The sequence below is a fragment of the Delphinapterus leucas genome, chromosome 13 (assembly GCF_059928025.1).
Source record: "Delphinapterus leucas isolate spDelLeu-1000000601 "Yukka" chromosome 13, BTC_Dleu_Yukka2, whole genome shotgun sequence".
NCBI classification, from domain to species: Eukaryota; Metazoa; Chordata; class Mammalia; order Artiodactyla; family Monodontidae; genus Delphinapterus; species Delphinapterus leucas.
The window spans coordinates 67,556,887-67,576,660 of record NC_143141.1 but is presented as its reverse complement, the minus strand read 5'-3'; the positions used below and the strand labels follow the sequence as shown (position 1 = coordinate 67,576,660).

Below are 19,774 nucleotides of genomic sequence, written 5' to 3'. Positions count from 1 at the left end.
AGAGACTAGACTGATGATTAAGTTCTCAGTTAACACATAGGTCCTGGTAACCTCAATAAATTAAGGAGCATTTAAGAAACAGGAAGAAAATTTCTTCCAGGAAAAGAATTAAAAGTTTCTGTGGTAAAAAATATAATACAATATCCTAAAACTATAAAATTGAGAAGAAAATCAAACTATAATGAATAACAGTAATTTCAAATTATTTGAATTTGGTAGACTCATCAGTAAATGTTATATATGTAGACACACTTCTTACAGACATAGTAACTACCAGTTGTGACTAATACCTTAAATGTGTCTCCTTACACATTGCCCACTTTTAATTCCCATTTAACTGTGAACCTTGGCAAAGGTTTATGTGACTAATATGTCCAGTGTATTCTCCCAATTCTCCCCATTTCTTGCTAAAAAATGTCAGTTTAGATTAAACAATATATTTAAAGAGAATTTTAAGAACTCAGAGGAATCGAGGGAAGAAGTGAGAGATTTATTATTTGTCTACTTGGTAGAAAACACTACAGCACTTTTCCTCAGTCTTGTAAAGGCTTTTACATTTTATTTGTTAGATGTGAATGATAGTCTCTGTGTTTAAAGAATGACTGATGGTGCTAAGTGCTCCTCATTCTGCACCATTTACCAGTGGGAAAGTTAGAGCTTCTGGGTGTGGGGTCAGTGCCCTTCATCTGGAAGGATTTTTTGCTGGAGGAATCCAGGTATGAATGCGTGAATAAATGAATGCAGGCTCATGCCTGTTATTTTGTTTTAGGAGGCCTCCCGTTCATCTGCATGTGGAAAATCAACAGGTCTGCTGCTAGGGCCCTGAACTCTCTCCTGCTCAGGTAAAGGTTCACTCACTGGGAAGAACTGTTTCTGCTCCCTCAAGCTTTTCCTTCATCTCTCTTAGAAGCTTGTCTCCTCAATGCCTCAGTGGCCACTGTTCCTCTGACATTGCACCTCAGAATCAGTGTTAACTTTTTATTTATGCCACTCTGTGCACTCAGTGCTTAGATCTTGATCAGATAGGGGTTTTCCACTTCTTAATCTATATTGCCATGTTAATTCTCCAGTCCCTGGTCATTTCTGACCTCACATGATATATAAAATGTGGCTATAGACCAATGGAACTGATTTTCCTTTGTGGCTTCTAGAATTCAATCTTATCACATTAGCTTAGAGTCATACCCTGCATCATTTTCACTTCGTTAATCTCTTTTCATACAGTACTAAATGGATTGCCAGCCATCTTGTCACTGAGATTATGTGACAGTTATGATTATTTTAATCCCTTAAATCCTTCAGTGGTTCTCTATTTTCCTCTTCTTTATTAATGTGTTAGTTGCAGTCAACATTTGTCAATATTATTTTCTTCATATCCCAAGATATACTTTCCTGTTCTTTCTGTAGCCCTCAGAAGTCTTTCATCTGTAAGCCATTTGTTTAAGCTTTCTCCAATATCTTATTTCCATAGTACTCTAGAAACATGACCTCATATTCCAGATTTTAATCTGTACCTTTTATAAAATCTTTCTCAATTATTTAGAAGAAAATGCAGGCTAAAAAGCCTCAACCAGTTAGGGTATTTATCCTCAGTGCTAACACTTCTGTTACATACAAATGAGGATTCATAATTGCAACCATTTCAAGAAAGGATTAAGTCACCTATAAGTGTTTGAGTGGTGGCCTCTTCATGTGCAACTGGCCCTACCCCATGAAATATTTTATCAAAAACTGCAAAGGTGGTTTCTGAAGCTAAAGTTAAATCTTGTGATGTTGAGCTACAGAACACATCCACTGGGTTGGCTAACAAGGAATCATTCTTTTCATACACTCTTAATCTTTAATAGCTTCTCTACATCCAGTTAGACAAATAATTCAACAGTGAAAAGATGTGGAATTTTGGAAAAATTTTGAAAACATTTTGGTTAAAGTGTATTTTCAGGGCTGGTGTCTTAGCTCAGACTGCTCTAACAAAATGTTATAGACCAGGCAGCTTAAACAAAAGGCATTTATTTCTCAGTTCTGGAAGTTGGGAAGTTCAAGATCAGGGTGCCGGCAAATTTGGTTCCCAGGGAGAGCTGCTTCCCGTCTTACAGAAAATCACAGCCTTGTTGTGTGTTCACATGGCCTTTCTCTCAGTCTTCCTATTCTTATAAGGACATTAATCTCATCGTGAGGGTGGGACCTAATTTAAACCTAATCACCCCAAAGGCCTCATCTCCAAATACCATCACAGAGGATGTTAGGGCTTCAACATATGAATTTTGTGGGGACACAAGCAAAACTTACTATGGGCACATAATCAGCAGGACCCAGTGCAAGGTGAAAATGTGAAGGAGCCCTTGTTTAAAAGCAAGAAAAGGGAATTCCCTGGTGGTCCAGTGGTTAGGACTCCACGCTTTCACTGCCAAGGGTGGGGGTTTGATCCCTGGTCTGGTAACTATGGACCCTGCAAGCCGTGAGGCGTGGTCCCCCCCCCCAAAAAAAAACCCAAGTAAAAAGTGCCATTGGAGGTACTAAAGTATAAAACTTTCCCCTTCTGCAGTCTCTCTTGACCTGTCATTGTGTCTTTTTCTTGCTACTTACTGTCACAGTCCCTTGAGCATGGGGATACTTGTTGGTTGAGTGCAGATCCTCACAGGTGCCTGGGACCGCACTACTGGCTGCCAGGCTCTCCTTCTTGTCAGCACTAGACCTCCATGGGAGATCAATCTCCCTTTCCCATGGGATTGCTACCTTAACCAGCAGTGGACAGGTGATCCCTAAGTGATTGTATGTGTCACACTGGGATGTGCTAGGTGCCTGGATAAGGGGTGAATGAGAAGGTTGCCCTTCTTGTCTCCTGCTAAGCTTGCTGTGGTGCTGCCAGCCTGGAAAGGGGATGGCCACCACCATGCCCTTCCCTGAGAAAAGGGTGTATGCCCTCTTGTACGCATCACCCTGAAGCGCCCCATGCCCACACCCTGGCCCACTGGGAGGTTGAGTGGGGCCCAGAACACCATGGATTCAGGAGATGGGCAGCTGAGAACCCATCCCAGGGAGGCAGGGGGCAGCAGGACTGCCCCTGAGCCCAGGCCTCTAGATCCCCAGGCTTGTGCTGCATTGTCCCATTGGACTTCACTTACGCAATACAAATTCAAAGATAAAATTATTAAGAACTTTAAGACAAAGACTGCAGTGCCTTGAACTCCAAACAGGGGGCCCTTCTGGATGTGTGCCTCTGTGCTACTGTACTGGTCACACGCCCATGGAGGCGGCCTTTCATGCAATCCCTGAGACGTGGCTGTTATGTAGTATAGTGTTTAGTAAATCCTCTAAGAATTGGAAGGATAGCATAACACTGTATCACTCCTCGTGAAAGGCTATGTGCCATTCATTGTCTCTGAACCCCATAGTATCCACTAAATTAGCATATGCAAAAAGGTTATTCATTGAACATTGATACATCAAGACAGTGAACCAACAACAGGATATAATCCAAAATTAAATGTTATCAAGGAGCATTCATTTATCAGTATAATTTATACTTTAGACAGACATTTCGATTTTGCACACATGTGTTCCCATATTGGAGGCTCTCTTTACAAAGGTACCATTTAGATTATTTTTCCTCTGATAAATTGATCAGTATTTAGGAAGGAGGAGCATTCACAGATAGAATCCACAAGGAGGAGCTCTGAACTCATTTAAGCATCAGGATTTGCAGTTTCTATCTCAGAGCGTATTCACGAGTAAGATTGTCTTGAAGTACATAATTAGTTCCAAGGCAGAGTTTTATCAGCTGAGTCTTTGGGGAATGGTAATGTGTAAACACTTATTAAAATGTTGTGGTGGGAGGGGGCATAATTCTGCATAAGTCAAATTAGACAGGTACAAACAAAACCAAAGGCTTCCTGCCCTTGGGATTATTTGTTCTTTGGTTGAAGATACATACCATATTGTGGATTCTCATCCATGTTAAGAGATAGCAAGGAAAGAGTATGGACATTTTTGCAGTTTACAGTTAGCTCTGACAAATAGAGATATAAACCGTGCAGCTCTCAGAATATGGTATTTTTCCCAGGGCATCTCTGCGGGGTGGGGTGGGCAGGGAAAGTTATTGAGTTATGTTTCTATATATTGAGTTCTCATATCAGGAAAGCATGAATTAAAGTGTATTGTGGGATGTCTTGTACAAATATAAATAAATGGTTACATAAACAGTATACTGTAAACAGATGAGACAAAGCAATAGAAATGAAGGCTTATAAAGTGTATTGGATTGTAGACTTTGTTTTCCTGTCTCTATTTTTAATCTATATAAAGCCTCCAAGTCTCTTGAGCCAGCTGGAGAAATTAAGAGTAAGTGTCATATTGAGTCAGGAGTATGTTGGGACAATGGCTGGTGAAACTTGAAAGGCGGAATCATTCCTTTGATCTTTCTTCTTGGTGCTCCAGCCTGGCTTTGGGATAGAGATATATATTGATACTTAGTAAAACTTGGCAAGCTCTACCTTGTGTGGCTAAATACTCATGACTTGGTTGGTTCTACACAGCTGGAGAGTTTGGATGATTCATTTTTTACTCTTGTAAGGTTAGTAGAAGTGAATTGGGAAGGAGTGGTATAGTTTGATTGGTACTTCCCCCAAAGAAAGGAAAGTTGGATTAGACTCACAGGGTGAAAAACTAAAGAGGTCTTTCTTGGCAAAATAAAACCACCTACCCTTCTATCACCATTTCTTTACCTTGCTTTTATTTTTCACCATCTAGCTTTGTGTTGTGTATTTATTTGCTTTTAATGTGTTCCCCCCACTAAAATATGTGTCATTCTGAGGACAGGACTTTGATTTGGTTTAGATTTATCCTTAGAGTGTAGAACTGTGCATGGCACAAAGTAAGTAGGTGCTCAATAATTATTTGTGAAATTAATAAATCAATGAGTCTGTAATGTCACATGATTTATCTTTTTAAATTATATTTTATCATCTTTTGATTGAGATCAAAATCATGATGTTGTAATGCTGCTCCTCCTTTGATATTGGGAAATAGGGAAATTCTCAACGTTAACTAGGCTGATAATTAAGGTTTCCTCTACTGAGGGAGTCTCCTGTATCTCCCTACTTGAAGTGGGGGCCTGCAGATCAGCAGCACGTGGGGGCCCCAACCCAGTGCTGTTGAATCAGAATCTGCATTTTCACAAAATGCCCACGTGGTTTGTATGAATAGTAAAATTTGAATGGGTGACTCCACAGAATGGGCCTTTAACCAGGCATGTAATTAGATGAGAAAGTTTGGCTTCGATTTACTCCTGAGCAAAGCAAAAGAAGAAAGGAGGCTGCAAATGGGATGAAATGGAATGTTTTACAGTGCCTTTTACTCTTTCTGCCTTTGTATCATCCTAAATACTTCTATATCAAGTCCTTTCAACTGTAAATCTTTGTTGGTGCTTTTCATTTCTTTTCCATCTTAATTTTTTTTCCAGGTTTCTTATGTTATAGTTTCATCTGCTATGTCATAAGCAAATAGAATGCTTTGTATTTCACATATGAATGCACTTCTTTCAAATAATGGCCTGTCCTAAAAATCTTACCTCGCTGTGTATAAATATTTTCTTCCTCAGCTTTCTTAGATGTCAAGAAAAAAGTCCATATTATAAGTGAGATTCTGTCCTTCAAGCAACATTTTATAAAGGATCCTTTTTCATCTTTAGACCGTTGCTTACAGCAGTGCCCTCCTTGGGCCTGGGGTCTCTTTTTTAGTGGCTTTTCAAGTATTAACTGACAGTGCTTGAGTGAGAGTTATGTTCAGAAACTGGGTGCTGTGTATTTTAATAAACATTACCTGAACTGTATCCTCAGGAATGGTTAACTTCTTTTTTTTTTTTTTTGCGGTACGTGGGCCTCTCACTGTTGTGGCCTCTCCTGTTGCGGAGCACAGGCTCCGGACGCACAGGCTCAGCAGCCATGGCTCACGGGCCTAGCTGCTCCATGGCATGCGGGATCTTCCCGGACCAGGGCACGAACCCGTGTCCCCTGCATTGGCAGGCAGACTCTCAACAACTGCGCCACCAGGGAAGCCCAGGAATGGTTAACTTCTAATGGATATAATTGAGAGTCAGACAGAAGGTCACTCTTAGAGATTAGGGACAGGAAAATGCCAATAGTGGTTTGATTTTTTTTTTTATTTTTTGGTTACAAATGTCCTGGGTCAGCATTTTAAGATTTTTGTGTTAAGTGTTAATACATAGAATAAATTATCTTCCTTACCCCATTGCTACCATCTTATCTCCACATTGAAGTTAGTTTCCTTGATGAAAGAAAGTTTACCTTAAAATTTCCTCTGGGGGGTACCTAACACAGTATTGCGCACTTCATAGTGTTCAGTACAAATTCATGATTTGAAATTTGAAAAAAGAAAGAATTAGCTGCAAATAGAATTGTGAATAAGCAAAAGATCTAATAAGACAAACAAGCCATGCATTTAGTAGACAGAAGCACAAATCGAAAGGGTGGTTTATGGTGTTTTCTATGGACATTTTAAAGTTGCATGAATCACTATAATTAGCAATCATTAGAAATGTTTTACATTGTATAGCCAAAATATCTTTAATTTTAATATGTATTTAGGGTTAACTATAGGACTGGTTATCTGTTTTCTTTTGGAAGCTATATTCATGCATTCATCTAGGTAAAAATTGATAATGCCAAGATAGCATCATTTTGCTTCATTCATATTCCTTAGTGATGATCATACCATCTTTCCTCAGCTGAATAACAAAAACCAGTTTCTTTGTTCCGTCTTGAAAGGTGATATGAAATGAACTCAGCCTGCCTTTGTTTGTCTATATCCTGTGCCGAATTAGTCTTAGTGAATAATAAAAAGTCAGGACAGGCTCTCTTTTCTAGCTTTTGGTGGTGCTGACATACACAGAAACACAGTGCTTTATATTTTGCAGGTTTAAGAGAATACTATGTGGAGTACAGCCTCACAAAAATAAGGTTATACAAGTATGCAGTAAATTAAACAATGCTGACATGGATGTGATAAGATATAGGTCGGCAACATCAAACTGTTAGGCTTACTGTTGTAGTTTATTTTTGAACTGATGCAAAATGTAAAGTACCCAATTTTCATGTCATTGGATTCTATTCTATTCTAACTTGCGCCCCCCCCCCCCAACCCTGTTTCATCAGGTCCTTAGGTATGTTCCAGTTTAACCCTGCCTGTGCTTACTATTTATGTTAGGTATATTATGTATAATTATAGATACAAAGTTTGACCCAATTACACTTTGGGGCTGATAAGAGAAAGTCCGTGATGTAAATGAAACTCTTTTGGGCAAGTTTTCATTAAAAACAAGTCCCAAAGCTATAGCAGAGGAAAAGCTATTTGAATTTAGTTTTTCCTTTTCCTCTTCCTATCTGTATTTACTTTTTCACTGCTGAGAAATAAGAGAGATCAAAAACAAGTGTGTTTGAATTGCTTTTTCCCCACCTAATATGGTAAAATCAAAAACCAGAATATCAAGGATCACAACGGGATGAAAGGGCTTGGTACCTCCTAAGCCAAAGAGAATAGGAGGGGGCCTAGTGATGTAACTTAGGGTCAGGAAGGAAAGAGATGGTCTTTTAATATAATATGATCTAGGAGATCACTTCCACATTAGTAGAGTAAGAACCCTTGAAAATCCACTCCTCTATAAAAAACAATGAGAACATTGACAAAAATTATCAAAGCCTTAATCAAAGGCTTGCAATAATTTGAGGACCATTTATTCAAGAAAAATGTTTAAGTGTTGGTAAGAACAGCGAGCTTTGTGTTGTTTTGATTTTGCCATATCCTATCCCCCTCTAACTGGCCTTGAAATCATGGTAGCCAAGAGAATCAACAGCCTAGTAGTTACTGGGAGGGACAGAACAGGTTTGAAGATTCTTAAAAAACCCCATTCCCAGATAATTGTCATCATATGGCTTGTCTGTCAGTTCCCTGGAAACCTCCTTGGCAGGGCTTGTCTTTATATGACCTAACTGGTTTAATGCTAACAGCCTTTTCCTCTGAAGCATTTGTTGAATATAATCGATGACAATTATTTAGAATTGCAGCTGCCTGATGTGGTGATAATATTTGGGCCACACAGGAACCTGGGCAAAAACTTAAAAGGAAAAGCTGGGTAATGAGATGTTCATAGGGGTCTTTAAAAGGATCTGACATATTCCTAGGAATCTAGAAGGCCACACACATGCAAAGCTGTGTGCATGTCTAGGAATAACCTGAGAAGGCTCTTATGTCTCACTTCTGGTTGACCTGAAGTTCTGCTCAAGCAGGAAGTGAAGACTAAGGTAGTAAACTACCTGCCTGGCATTGAAGGCATAACCTCCACAGAACCCCTTAGCAAATGCTAGGAGACTTATTGGTTCTAGACATTTAAGAAAATCTCTATCCAATTGTTAGCTGATCCAAAGCTAACTGAGCAGAGACATCAGTGTCCACACCTGACAAACAATACAGATTTTATAGAATTAGTCCAGGAAACCTGTTAAGCAAACAGCAACAGCAAAAAACCTTGGGGAGAAGATCTGATTTTCAGAGTTGCCATATTATTTAAAATATTTAGTTTTTGCCATAATATGTTATTTCAAGGCATGCAAAGAAAAGGAAAGTATGGCCCATGAACAGGGGGATAACAAATCAATAGTAACTGACTCTGAGGAAGCTCAGATATTATTAGAACACCATAAATTACTAGACAGACTTTAAATCAGTTGTTATAAATATGTTCAAAGCACTAAAGGAAACTTTGTCTACAGAATTAAAGAAAAGTATGGGAGTAATGTCTTGTCACATAGAGAATATCAATGAAGAGGTAGAAATTATAAAAACGGAATAGAATATCTGGAGTTGAAAAGTACAATAATTGAAATTAAAAAAAAAAAATCACTTGAGCTCAACAGCAGATTTGACCTGGCAGAAGAAAGAATCAGAAAATTTGGAAATCGGTCAACTGAGATTTTATAGTCTGACAAACAGAAAGAAAAAGAAAAAGAATAAATAGAGCTTCAGAGATATGGGGAGACCATGAAGTATCAATATATCAACAAATGCATAATGGGAGTACCAGAAGGAAAGGAGAAGAAAAAAGGGGCTGAAAGAATGTTTAAGGAAATAATGTCCAAAAACTTACCAAATTGATAAAAATTATTAATCTCCACATCCAAAAAGTTTAACACGGTCCAAGTGGAGTAAATTCAAGGAGATCCACATCTAGACACATCCTAATCAAACTGTTGCAAGACAAACACAAAGAGAGACTACTGAAAGTAGTGAGAGAAGCAGCTCATCACACACAAGAGGTGTTCAGTATTAATAACAGCTTATTTCTTAGAAGAAACCAGGAAGGCCAAGAGGCAGTGGTATGACATATTCAAAGTGGTGAAATAAATACTGAGAGAACTTGTTGCTAGCAAGCCTGTCATACCAAAAATACTAAGGGGATCCTTTAGGTCAGCAGTCCCCAACCTTTTTGGCAGCAGGGACTGGTTTCATGGAAGACAATTTTTCCATGGACTGGAGGTGGGTGGATGGTTTCGGGATGATTCAAGCATATTACATTCATTCTGCTCTTTATTTCTATTATTATTACATTGTAATATATAATGAAATAATTATATAACTCACCATCCTGCAGAATCAGTGGGAGCCCTGAGCTTGTTTTCACTTGCCACTCACTGATAGGGTTTTGATATGGCTCTGCAAGCTATTGATTTATTATGGTCTCTTTGCAGTCAATGATAAGCTACTAATGATAATCTGTATTTGCAGCCACTCCCCAGCGCTAGCATCACCACCTCAGCTCCACCTCAGATCATCAGGCATTAGATTCTCATAAGGAGTGTGCAACCTAGAGCCCTCACATGTGCAGTTCACAGTAAGGTTCTCACTCCTATGAGAATCTAATGTCGCCGCTGATCTGACAGGAGGTGGAGCTCAGGCAATAATGCGAGTGATGGGGAGCGGCTGTAAATACAGATGAAGCTTTACTCGCTTGCCCGCTGCTTACCTCCTGCTCTGTGGCCCAGGGGTTGGGGACCTCTGCTTTAGGTTAAACAAAAGGACCCTGGAAACTAACTTGAATCCACATGAAGAAATAAAGGGCACTGGTAAGGGAAATGATAAAGATTAGAGATTTAGAAATAAAAGAAGTAGAGAATAGAAATCTAATAGAGAAATCAATGAAACGGAATTTTTTAAATAAAGATCAAGAAAATTGACAACCTTTAGCTAGACTGACCAAGAAAAAAAACACCAGACTCAAATTACTAAAGCCAGATATGAAAGAGAAGTCACTACAGACCTTAAGGAGATGAAATGATTATAAGGGAATATGTAAATGACTATATCCCAACAAACTAGATAGCATAGACGAAATGGACAAATTCTTAAAAAGACACAAATTACCGAACTGACTCAAGAAGAGAAATAAAATTGGAAAATACTTATAACAAGTAAAGTGATTAGACATTTAATTTAAAAACTTTCCACAAAGAAAAGTTCAGGCCCAGTGGCTTCACTGGTGAATTCTGCCAAATGTTTGAAAGGAATGAATACCACTCCCTTACAAATTAAAATATAGAAGAAGAGCGAACACTTTCTGTGGTAGGCTAAAAAATAGCACCCCCCCGCCCCCGCCACAAGATATTCATGTCCTAATCCCTGCAACCTATAAATGTTACCTTTCAGGTAAAGTCTTTACAGATATGATTAAGTTAGGAATCCTGACACTAAGGTAGAGATTATTCTAGATTATGTCAGCCCAATGCAGTCATAAATGTCTTCATAAAAGAGAGGAAGAGGGAGGGAGATTTTAAACAGAAGAGGAGAAGTCAATGTGATGAGAGAGGCAGAGATTAGAATGGTGCCAGCCACAAGTCAAAGAATACTGGTAACTACTTGAAGCTGAAAGAGGTGGGGAATGGATTTTCCTTTAGAGTTCCCAGAGTGAGCATAGCCCTGCCAACATCTTGATTTTAACTCAGCAAAACTGCTTTTGGACTTTTGACCTCCAGAAGTTTAGGAGAGTACGTTTTGGTTGTTTTAAGCCACCTGTGTTGTGATAATTTTTAACAGCAGCTATAGGAAACCAGTATACTTTCCAACTCATTTTGTGAAGCTGGTGTCATCCTGGTGCTAAAACTGGATGGAGACACAAAAAAAAGAAAACAAAGACTGATATCCCATGTGGATATAGATACATAAATGCTCAGCAAAATACTAGCAAATTGAATCCAGTAATATAAAAAAAAATCATACAACATGACCAAGAGGGATTATCTCAGGAATGCAAGGTTGGTTTAATATCTGAAATCAATGAATTATAATACATTAATAGAATAAGGAACAAAACCCACTAATCAACTCCCTAGATGGAGAAAAACATTTTGACAAAAATCCAGTACACTTTAATGATAAAAACTCTCAGAAAAATAGGATTAAAGGGGTATTTCCTTAAACAGATAAAGGATAACCATGAAGAACCCACAGCTAACATCATATGTAATGGCAAAATGCTGAACACGTTCCCGTTAAGGTCATAAGCAAGACAAGAATGTCTTCTCTTGCCATTTCCTTTTTTAAATATATTTTAAAAATATTTATTTATTATTTATTTTGGCTGTGCCAGGTCTTAGTTGCAGCGTGCGGGATCTTTAGTTGCAGGCACGTGGACTTCTTAGTTGCAGTATGTGGACTCTTAGTTGCAGCATGCATGCAGGATCTAGTTCCCCAACCGGGGATCGAACCCGGGCCCCCTGCATTGGGAGCATGAAGTCTTACCCACTGGACCACCAGGGAAGTTCCTGCTCTTGTCATTTCAATTTGACATTAGATTGGAAGTTCTAGGCAAGGTAATTAGGCAAGAAAAAGAAATAAAAGACATCTAGCCTTTTGGCCAGAACTGCCATCTTCCAGTAATTTGCCAACATGACCAACACAGAAGGAAAGAGGAGAGGCACCTGCTATATGTTCTCTAGGTCTTTTAGAAAATATGGAGTTGTTCCTTTGGCCACATACGTGTTAATCTATAAGAAAGGTGACATTGTTAGACATCAAGGGAATGGACACTGTTTAAAAAGGAATGCCCCACAAATGTTATCATGGCAAAACTGGAAGAATCTATAACATGTGTCCCCAGCATGCTATTGGCATTGTTGTAAACAGACAAGTTAAGGGCAAGATTCTTGCCAAGAGAATTAATGTACATATTAAGCATGTTAAGTGCTCTAAGAGCTGAGATGGCTTCCTGGAACATGTGAAGGAGAATGATCAGAAAAAGAAGGAAACCAAAGAGAAATGTACTTGGGTTCAACTGAAGCACCAGCCTGCTGCACCTAGAGAAGCACACACTGCGTGGCTTGTGGAGTCTTAGTTTGACGGCAGTGAAAGCACCGAGTCCTAACCACTGGACTGACAGAGAATTCCCTAGAGAAGCACACTTTGTAAGAACCAATAGAAAGGACCTGAGCGACTGAAACCCAATGAATTCATGGCATGACAGGTCTAAAAAAAATAAAAGATCTCTGGACTGTAAAAATGTTTTTCTTAATTGAGTTAAAGTGTGGTGTCCACACCCCCAAAGAAATATTTAAAGTGCACTTTGTATCCTAAAAATGAATGAATGAATGAGCGAATGAATAAACAAATCAATGATATCCAGATCGGAAAGGAAGAAGTAAAACTGCATCACACCATATACTAAATTTAACTCCAAATGGATCAAAGGCCTAAATGTAAGAGCTAAAACTATAAAATTCTTAGAAGAAATCATATGAGTAAATATTTGTGTCCTTGGATTAAGTAATGGTTTCTTAAATATGACACCAAAAGTACAGGTGACAAAAGAAAAAGATAGACAAATTGAACTTCACCAACATTAAAAGCTTTTGTGCTTCAAAGGGCACCATCAAGAAATTAAAAAGATAACCCATAGAATGGGGGGAAATATTTGCAAATCCTATTTTGATACAGGGACTAGTATCCATAATATAAAATTATCTCCTATAACTTAAAATGACATGGCAAATAACCCCCCAAAAAATTAGTAAAGGATTTGAACAGGTATTTTTCCAAAGAGTATATACAAATATCCAATAAGAACATGAGAAGGTGCTCAATGTCATTAATCATTAGGGAAATGCAAATTGAAACTACAGTGAGATACCACTTCTCACTCACTAGGATGCCTATAATAATAATAATTTAAAAAGGAAAATAATAAGTGTTGGCAAAGATGTGAAGAAATTGAAACCCTCATACATTGTTAGTGGGATTGTAAAATGGTACAGCTATTCTGGAAAACTGTTTGGCAATTCCTCAAAATGTTAAACTTAGAGTTAACTTATGATGCAGCAATCTACTCCTAGGTATATACCTAAGAGAATTGAAGACATATGTCTACATAAAAACCAGTACACTAATGTTCACAGCAGCGTTATTCATAATAGCTGAAAAAGTGGAAACAACTCAAATATCCATAAATTGATGAGTGGATAAACAAAATGTGATATATCTGTACAATGGAATATTATTTCACAATAATAAAGAATAAAGTGTTGATACATGCTACATCATGGAAGAACCTTGAAAACATTATGCTAAGTGAAAGAAGCCAATCACAAATGGGTATACATTATATGATTCTGTTTACATGAAATGTTCAGAATAGGCAAATCCATTGAGACCAAAAGTAGATAGGTAGTTGCCAAGGGGTGGGATAGGGTGGGATGAGGAGAGTCTGCTAATGGGTGCAAAATATTTTTTTATGGTGATGAAAATGTTCTGAAATTAGTGGTGATGGTTGCACAACTCTGTGAATATGCTACCAACTTCTGAATTATGTACTTTAAAAGGGTGATCATATTATATACATTATGTATGTAATATGATCTAAATATTATACTAGGAGGATGATAGCTAACTTTGATACAGACCTATGAGGGATATGGACAAGAGATTAATTCTTATAGTATTAGATAGCATAGAAACAAGCTATCAAAAACCCCAAATTATTCAGAGGTGATCAAAGAATACTAAAGAGAAGAGGAAAAAAAGCAAGATGCCACTTCAAGGTTTCTTGTTCCCTCACCCAGGACTCAGCTTTCCCTTCTACCCAGTATCACAAACTTGTGCACATGGGCCTGTGTAATACAATATTTATAAGGTGAATATTCAACCTGTTGCTACTCACATAGCCTAACCCTATACTTTCCATATTATTCTTTACCGTTCTTTATTCTTTTAACATCTTTATTGGAGTATAATTGCTTTACAATGGTGTGTTAGTTTCTGCTTTATAACAAAGTGAATCAGCTATACATATACATATATCCCCATATCTCCTCCCTCTTGCATCTCCTTTCCACCCTCCCTATCCCACCCCTCTAGGTGGTCACAAAGCACCGAGCTGATCTCGCTGTGCTATGCGGCTGCTTCCCACTAGCTGTCTATTTTACATTTGGTAGTGTGTATAAGTCCATGCCACTCTCTCTCTTCATCCCAGCTTACCCTTCCCCCTCCCCGTGTCCTCAAGTCCATTCTTAGGTCTGCGTCTTTATTCCTGTCCTGCCCCTAGGTTCTTCATAACCATTCTTTTTTTTTTGTTTTTAGATTCCATATATATATATGTTAGCATACAGCCTTTACCATTCTTTACACACATGTAGTCAATCTCAAGACTCATGAAAGAAACTTCTCCCTTTTTATTCTGAATTCTTGTGCACTAGCAAATATTTTAGAAGTTTAAACGATATGTCAACGTATTTTATAGTTACTTTAACTGAGAAACATAACTAGATTTAAAAAAACAGGACAGTTTCCTTTTCTAAATTCTCATTTATATCAATCAGGGTTTAGTCAGAAAAATAGAAGTTACCCTAGGTGTCTTCAAGATTTTCAAGGAGAAAATAATTTTTTTCAGGGAATTAAGTACTTACAAAATTGTAGGAAAGGCCGGTATAACTGAATCACTTTGCTGTACACCTGAAACTAACACAACATTGTAAATCAACTATAGTCCAATAAAAATTGGATTAAAAAATTGTAGGAGGGGCTTCCCTGGTGGCGCAGTGGTTGAGAGTCCGCCTGCCAATGCAGGGGACACGGGTTCGTGCCCCGGTCCAGGAGGATCCCACATGCCGTGGAGCGGATGGGCCTGTGAGCCATGGACTCTGAGCCTGCGCGTCCGGAGCCTGTGCTCTGCAATGGGAGAGGCCACAACAGTGAGAGGCCCGCGTACTGCAATTAAAAAAAGAAAAAAGAAAATTGTAGGAAAGGCCAGAAGAAGAGAAAGAGGAAGTGGGGTGTCTTCGAGAAATGAGAAAATTGTAGGCAGCTGCTGCCTACATTCCAGCTGAAGCCTGATGGTAGACCATAAAGTCCAAGAAGCAAGCTGTTGTTGATGCCACGGCTGCAGAAGTCTGAAATGCTGTGTGAGGAAGAGTAGATTCTGCCTCCTTACTGCCTTCCAAATCTTATGCAAGTGCTTGTTTTTTGATGGAATCTCAGATGGAATCCTACTAGCAAGAGATTCTGAGAAATGTAGTTCCCAAGCTTCTAGCCCCTGCAGTACCAAGAGAGTATGTACAAAAGAGTGCTGGAATGTTACTGGTCGATAGCCAGTATGACATGACTTCAGAAGCCAAAGCACTGGTCAAAATGAACTTTGGGCGAATGATGCTTTAGGTCTAGCAGCTGACTCTTTGTTCTTTTAAATACTAGAGAATTTACTACTGCATTTCTGCCTTATATTATATTTCTTATGTCTCTGGCTACCTGAATTAAACCCAGAACATATTTGTCTTAGTGTTTCCTTTCTGCTGTAACAAGTTGCCACAAACCTTAGTGGCTTCAAACAATACAAGTTTGTTCTCTTACTGTTTTAGAGGCATAAAGTCTGAAATCAGTGAAAAGTCAAAATGTCAGCAGGGTTGGTTTCCTTAGTAGGCTATGGGGGAATGAGTTTCCTTGCCTTTTTTAGCTTCTGAAGGCTGCCTGCATTCCTTTACTTGATTCCTTCCTCGAATAACTCTGCTCTCTTGTTTCCATCATCACATTTCCTTCTCTTCCGTCGTCAAATGTCTCTCTGCCCCACTCCTATAAGGACAGTTGTGATTATGTTTAGGTCCCACCTAGAAAAGTCAGGATAATCTCTCCATCACAAGAATCTTAATCACATCTGTAAAGTTTCTTCTGCCATAGAAAGAAACATTCACAGGCTCCAGGGATTAGGACCTAGATATCTTTGGGGGCCATTGTTCAGCCTACTACAACATTTACAAAATATGTGCTTTTCTTTTTAAAGACACATCCTTATTCCTATTTTGTGCCAGTACTTTCCTGTCCAACATGTAAGCTACCAGGCTTATCCCATCACTATAACTTTGGATCTGTGATTTTACAGAAAGGGTACTCTGGCATATATTGCTCTTTCTTTGATGATCCTTGTTTATATGGTGCTGAGTACTTCAACTTTACAGGCACAAAAGGCTCTGGGGCAGTGGATGCATTAAAAAGAACCCTTGGGGCTTCCCTGGTGGTGCAATGGTTGAGAGTCCGCCTGCCGATGCAGGGGACACGGGTTCGTGCCCCAGTCTGGGAAGATCCCACATGCCACGGCACGGCTGGGCCTGTGAGCCATGGCCGCATCCGGAGCCTGTGCTCCGCAATGGGAGAGGCCACAACAGTGAGAGTCCCACGTAACACAAAAAAAAAAAAAAAAAAAAGAACCCTTAATTCTTTCAAATGTCATATCCTAATTTTGCGCCAAAAGAAGTATTACCTGTTTTCTGCTAAACGCTTTACTTGTTCTGCTTCTGGTTGATTCTTGGCTCACACATCCTGTTTAGTGGTGTCATTACTTTATTTGCTGAGGCATGGTCTACAGCTGTACTATAGTTGGAGCCTGGTTAAAGGACTGGGACCAGTTCTGGGCTTTTTGTTCCTCAGGACCTAAAATGTGTTCCCTTGTTCCACATTCTTGGACCTTGCTTAACAACTTGGCCCCAATTTTCCCAAGGAAGGATTCTAGTGCATTTCTCTCCTTCCAGTTTCAGTTTTTATGGTTCTTCTATTGGGGATGAGGGTTCCTTTCTGAGGCCTCAGTCATAAAGACAGGAGAGTAGTAGATGGATCTCTGTGAACCTTTCTATCAACTGACCAATGATTTCACTCAGATTACATGAGAAGACTCTTTATTAGAGCAGGATTCTATTTCCAAAGAAGAAAGATGACATAGAGTAAGAATATGAAATATGGGAATTCCCTGGTGGTCCAGTGGTTAGGACTCTGCACTTTCACTGCTGAGGGCCCGGGTTCAATCCCTGGTAGGGAAACTAAGATCCCACAAGCTGAGTGGTGTGGCCAAAAAAAAAAAAAAGTCTATGCAATAATTGGAGGTGAACAGTGGCAAATGCCAAATAATATCTCAGTTTTGGGGAACTGTACTGTCTCTTTCATTTGAACATGGAGAGAATAGATGTTCTAGAAATACAAAGTAAATTATGCATGGTCTGTATATAGATGAAAAAAGGCCCTGAAAAACAAACTAGAATTAATAACCAGTTCCCTGCACTTCTTGTTTTCTTACTATATTACCATTCAAAATGGACTAATGTAACCTACTAATCTTAGGTAGAATTGCTGATTTTCTAGGATAGTGAAGTAATTAGTTGTTTTTATCATAGTTTTTATTTTTGCCCCTACCTGAAATAGGGTAAACAAAGGTCTCATTTATGTCAACAAAACACTTTATGAAGCTGAGTAAATGACAATGTCAATAAACACTTGAAGATTTGCTTCCAATTCATTGTAAATAATTGAGGTGACAAAAATCTCATATCAACAGTTCCTTCCTGAACTAAAGCTTTGGATTAAGTAAAATGTACTAGCACACAATTTTCTTGCATCCCTATCTCACCAGTTTTATCCTGTAGTAGCAAAGTGACATCCAGACAACACAAAGATTGGCAGCAGTTCGAAAAGGAAAGACCTCTAGTGTTTGGTTATACAGTTGGATACTCGCCAGCATCTAACATCAGACTACTTTTTGCAAAATCGCCAATCTATCAGGCAAGTTATCCAAAGCTACAGACACAGAGGGGTCACTTAGGTGTGAGCCTTCCCTGTTAAAGCAATTTTTTAAGGGCCAACAAGGAAAGGCTTCAGTGTGGAGGATTTCCTTTGTTCTACGAAATAATCAGATATGCAGGAATGATCGTTTATTTACACAGGGAGTTTCTAACAGTAGATTCTGATTTTGCTATTGGGGCTCCTATTTCTCATTTATTCTAAGAGAATTTGAAATTCAAAAAGAAAGAAGAAGAACTGTGAAAAAGCAGAATGTCTTGAATATGCTATTGATGTAAAGATTAACCTTTAGAAGAGGGCATCTGCTATGGCACGGCTCTATGTAGAAAGTCTGTTTACAAAAGAAGGCATTAATCAAGACATATGAATCCATTTATAATGTCTTTGCACTGTTGCAGACTTCAGAGTGAGCTAGTGAGGGAGACAGCTGAAGCCTGACAGCTAATTTAAACCCGAGGTCTTCACTGTCCAGAGATTTATCAGAGAGTCAAGCAGCCAGTATAGTGTCCTTTATGACTTGTACCTTCTCCGTTTTCAGAGGTAGTAAATGAAAAAGACTGAAAAAGGAGGTGCCATCTATTGCAGCTGTGTAAAATCACATAAACACCGTGCCCTGGGCTTTCATTATAACACTTTCTTCTTAGCTAATTACTGTCAGCATTAAATTACAGAGTCAGGAGGCCCCACTCAATACCAATTCATTCATTTCAGGACACAGTTTGGCAGAAAACCTGTAGTGAAAGGCCAAACCTTTATCCACTAAGCCTTTTATTTGTGATTAAACAAAAGTCTTGACAAGTAATATAATTTGCATCAAGCAGGGCTACACCAAGGGCCGATTAATAGTTTTTTTAAAAAAATAAAAATTAGCTCTAGCCTCTAGTCCACTTGACAGGATTTATCATTTTGCATATCAGAAGGCACAACGGTGGTCAATTATTTTTTTCCCAGTTCAAGCATTGTACCTTTCATCCAATGAGTAACATGACTTTTAAAAAATAACCGTAACCTTTTACACCCATCAGATCTAAGTTGTTGTCTTTTAATACTGTACTGGAGAGGTGAGATTTTTGGTGGTATTGGTTTTTATAATATGTTGACTGGAGAGATTTACTATCCTAACCCTTTTATTTTTTATTTATTTATATTTTGAATTTTATTTATTTTTTATACAGCAGGTTCTTATTAGTTATCTATTTTATCCATATTAGTGTAAATATTTCAATCCCAATCTCCCAATTCATCCCACCACCACCACCTGTCCCCCCAACCACATTCCCCCCTTGGTGTCCATATGTTTGTTCTCTACATCTGAGTCTCTATTTCTGCCTTGCAAACCGGTTCATCAGTACCATTTTTCTAGATTCCACATATATGCATTAATATACGATATTTGTTTTTCTCTTTCTGACTTACTTCACTGTGTATGACAGTCTCTGGGGCCATCCACATCTCTACAAATGACCCAATTTCGTTCCTTTTTATGGCTAATATTCCTTTGTATATATGTACCACATCTTCTTTATCCATTTGGCTGTTGATGGGCATTTAGGTTGCTTCCATGAACTGACTACTGTAAATACTGCTGCAGTGAACATTGGGGTGCATGTATGTTTTTGAATTATGGTTTTCTCTGGGTATATGCCCAGTAGTGGGATTG

The 19,774-nt window shown here is 38.6% G+C and overlaps 1 pseudogene; it reads left to right on the top strand.

Annotated features, from left to right (window-relative positions):
* The first annotated feature begins 841 nt into the window (after positions 1 to 841).
* On the top strand, positions 842 to 13,721 carry LOC149747780 (large ribosomal subunit protein eL21 pseudogene; annotated as a pseudogene).
* Positions 13,722 to 19,774: the final 6,053 nt, after the last annotated feature.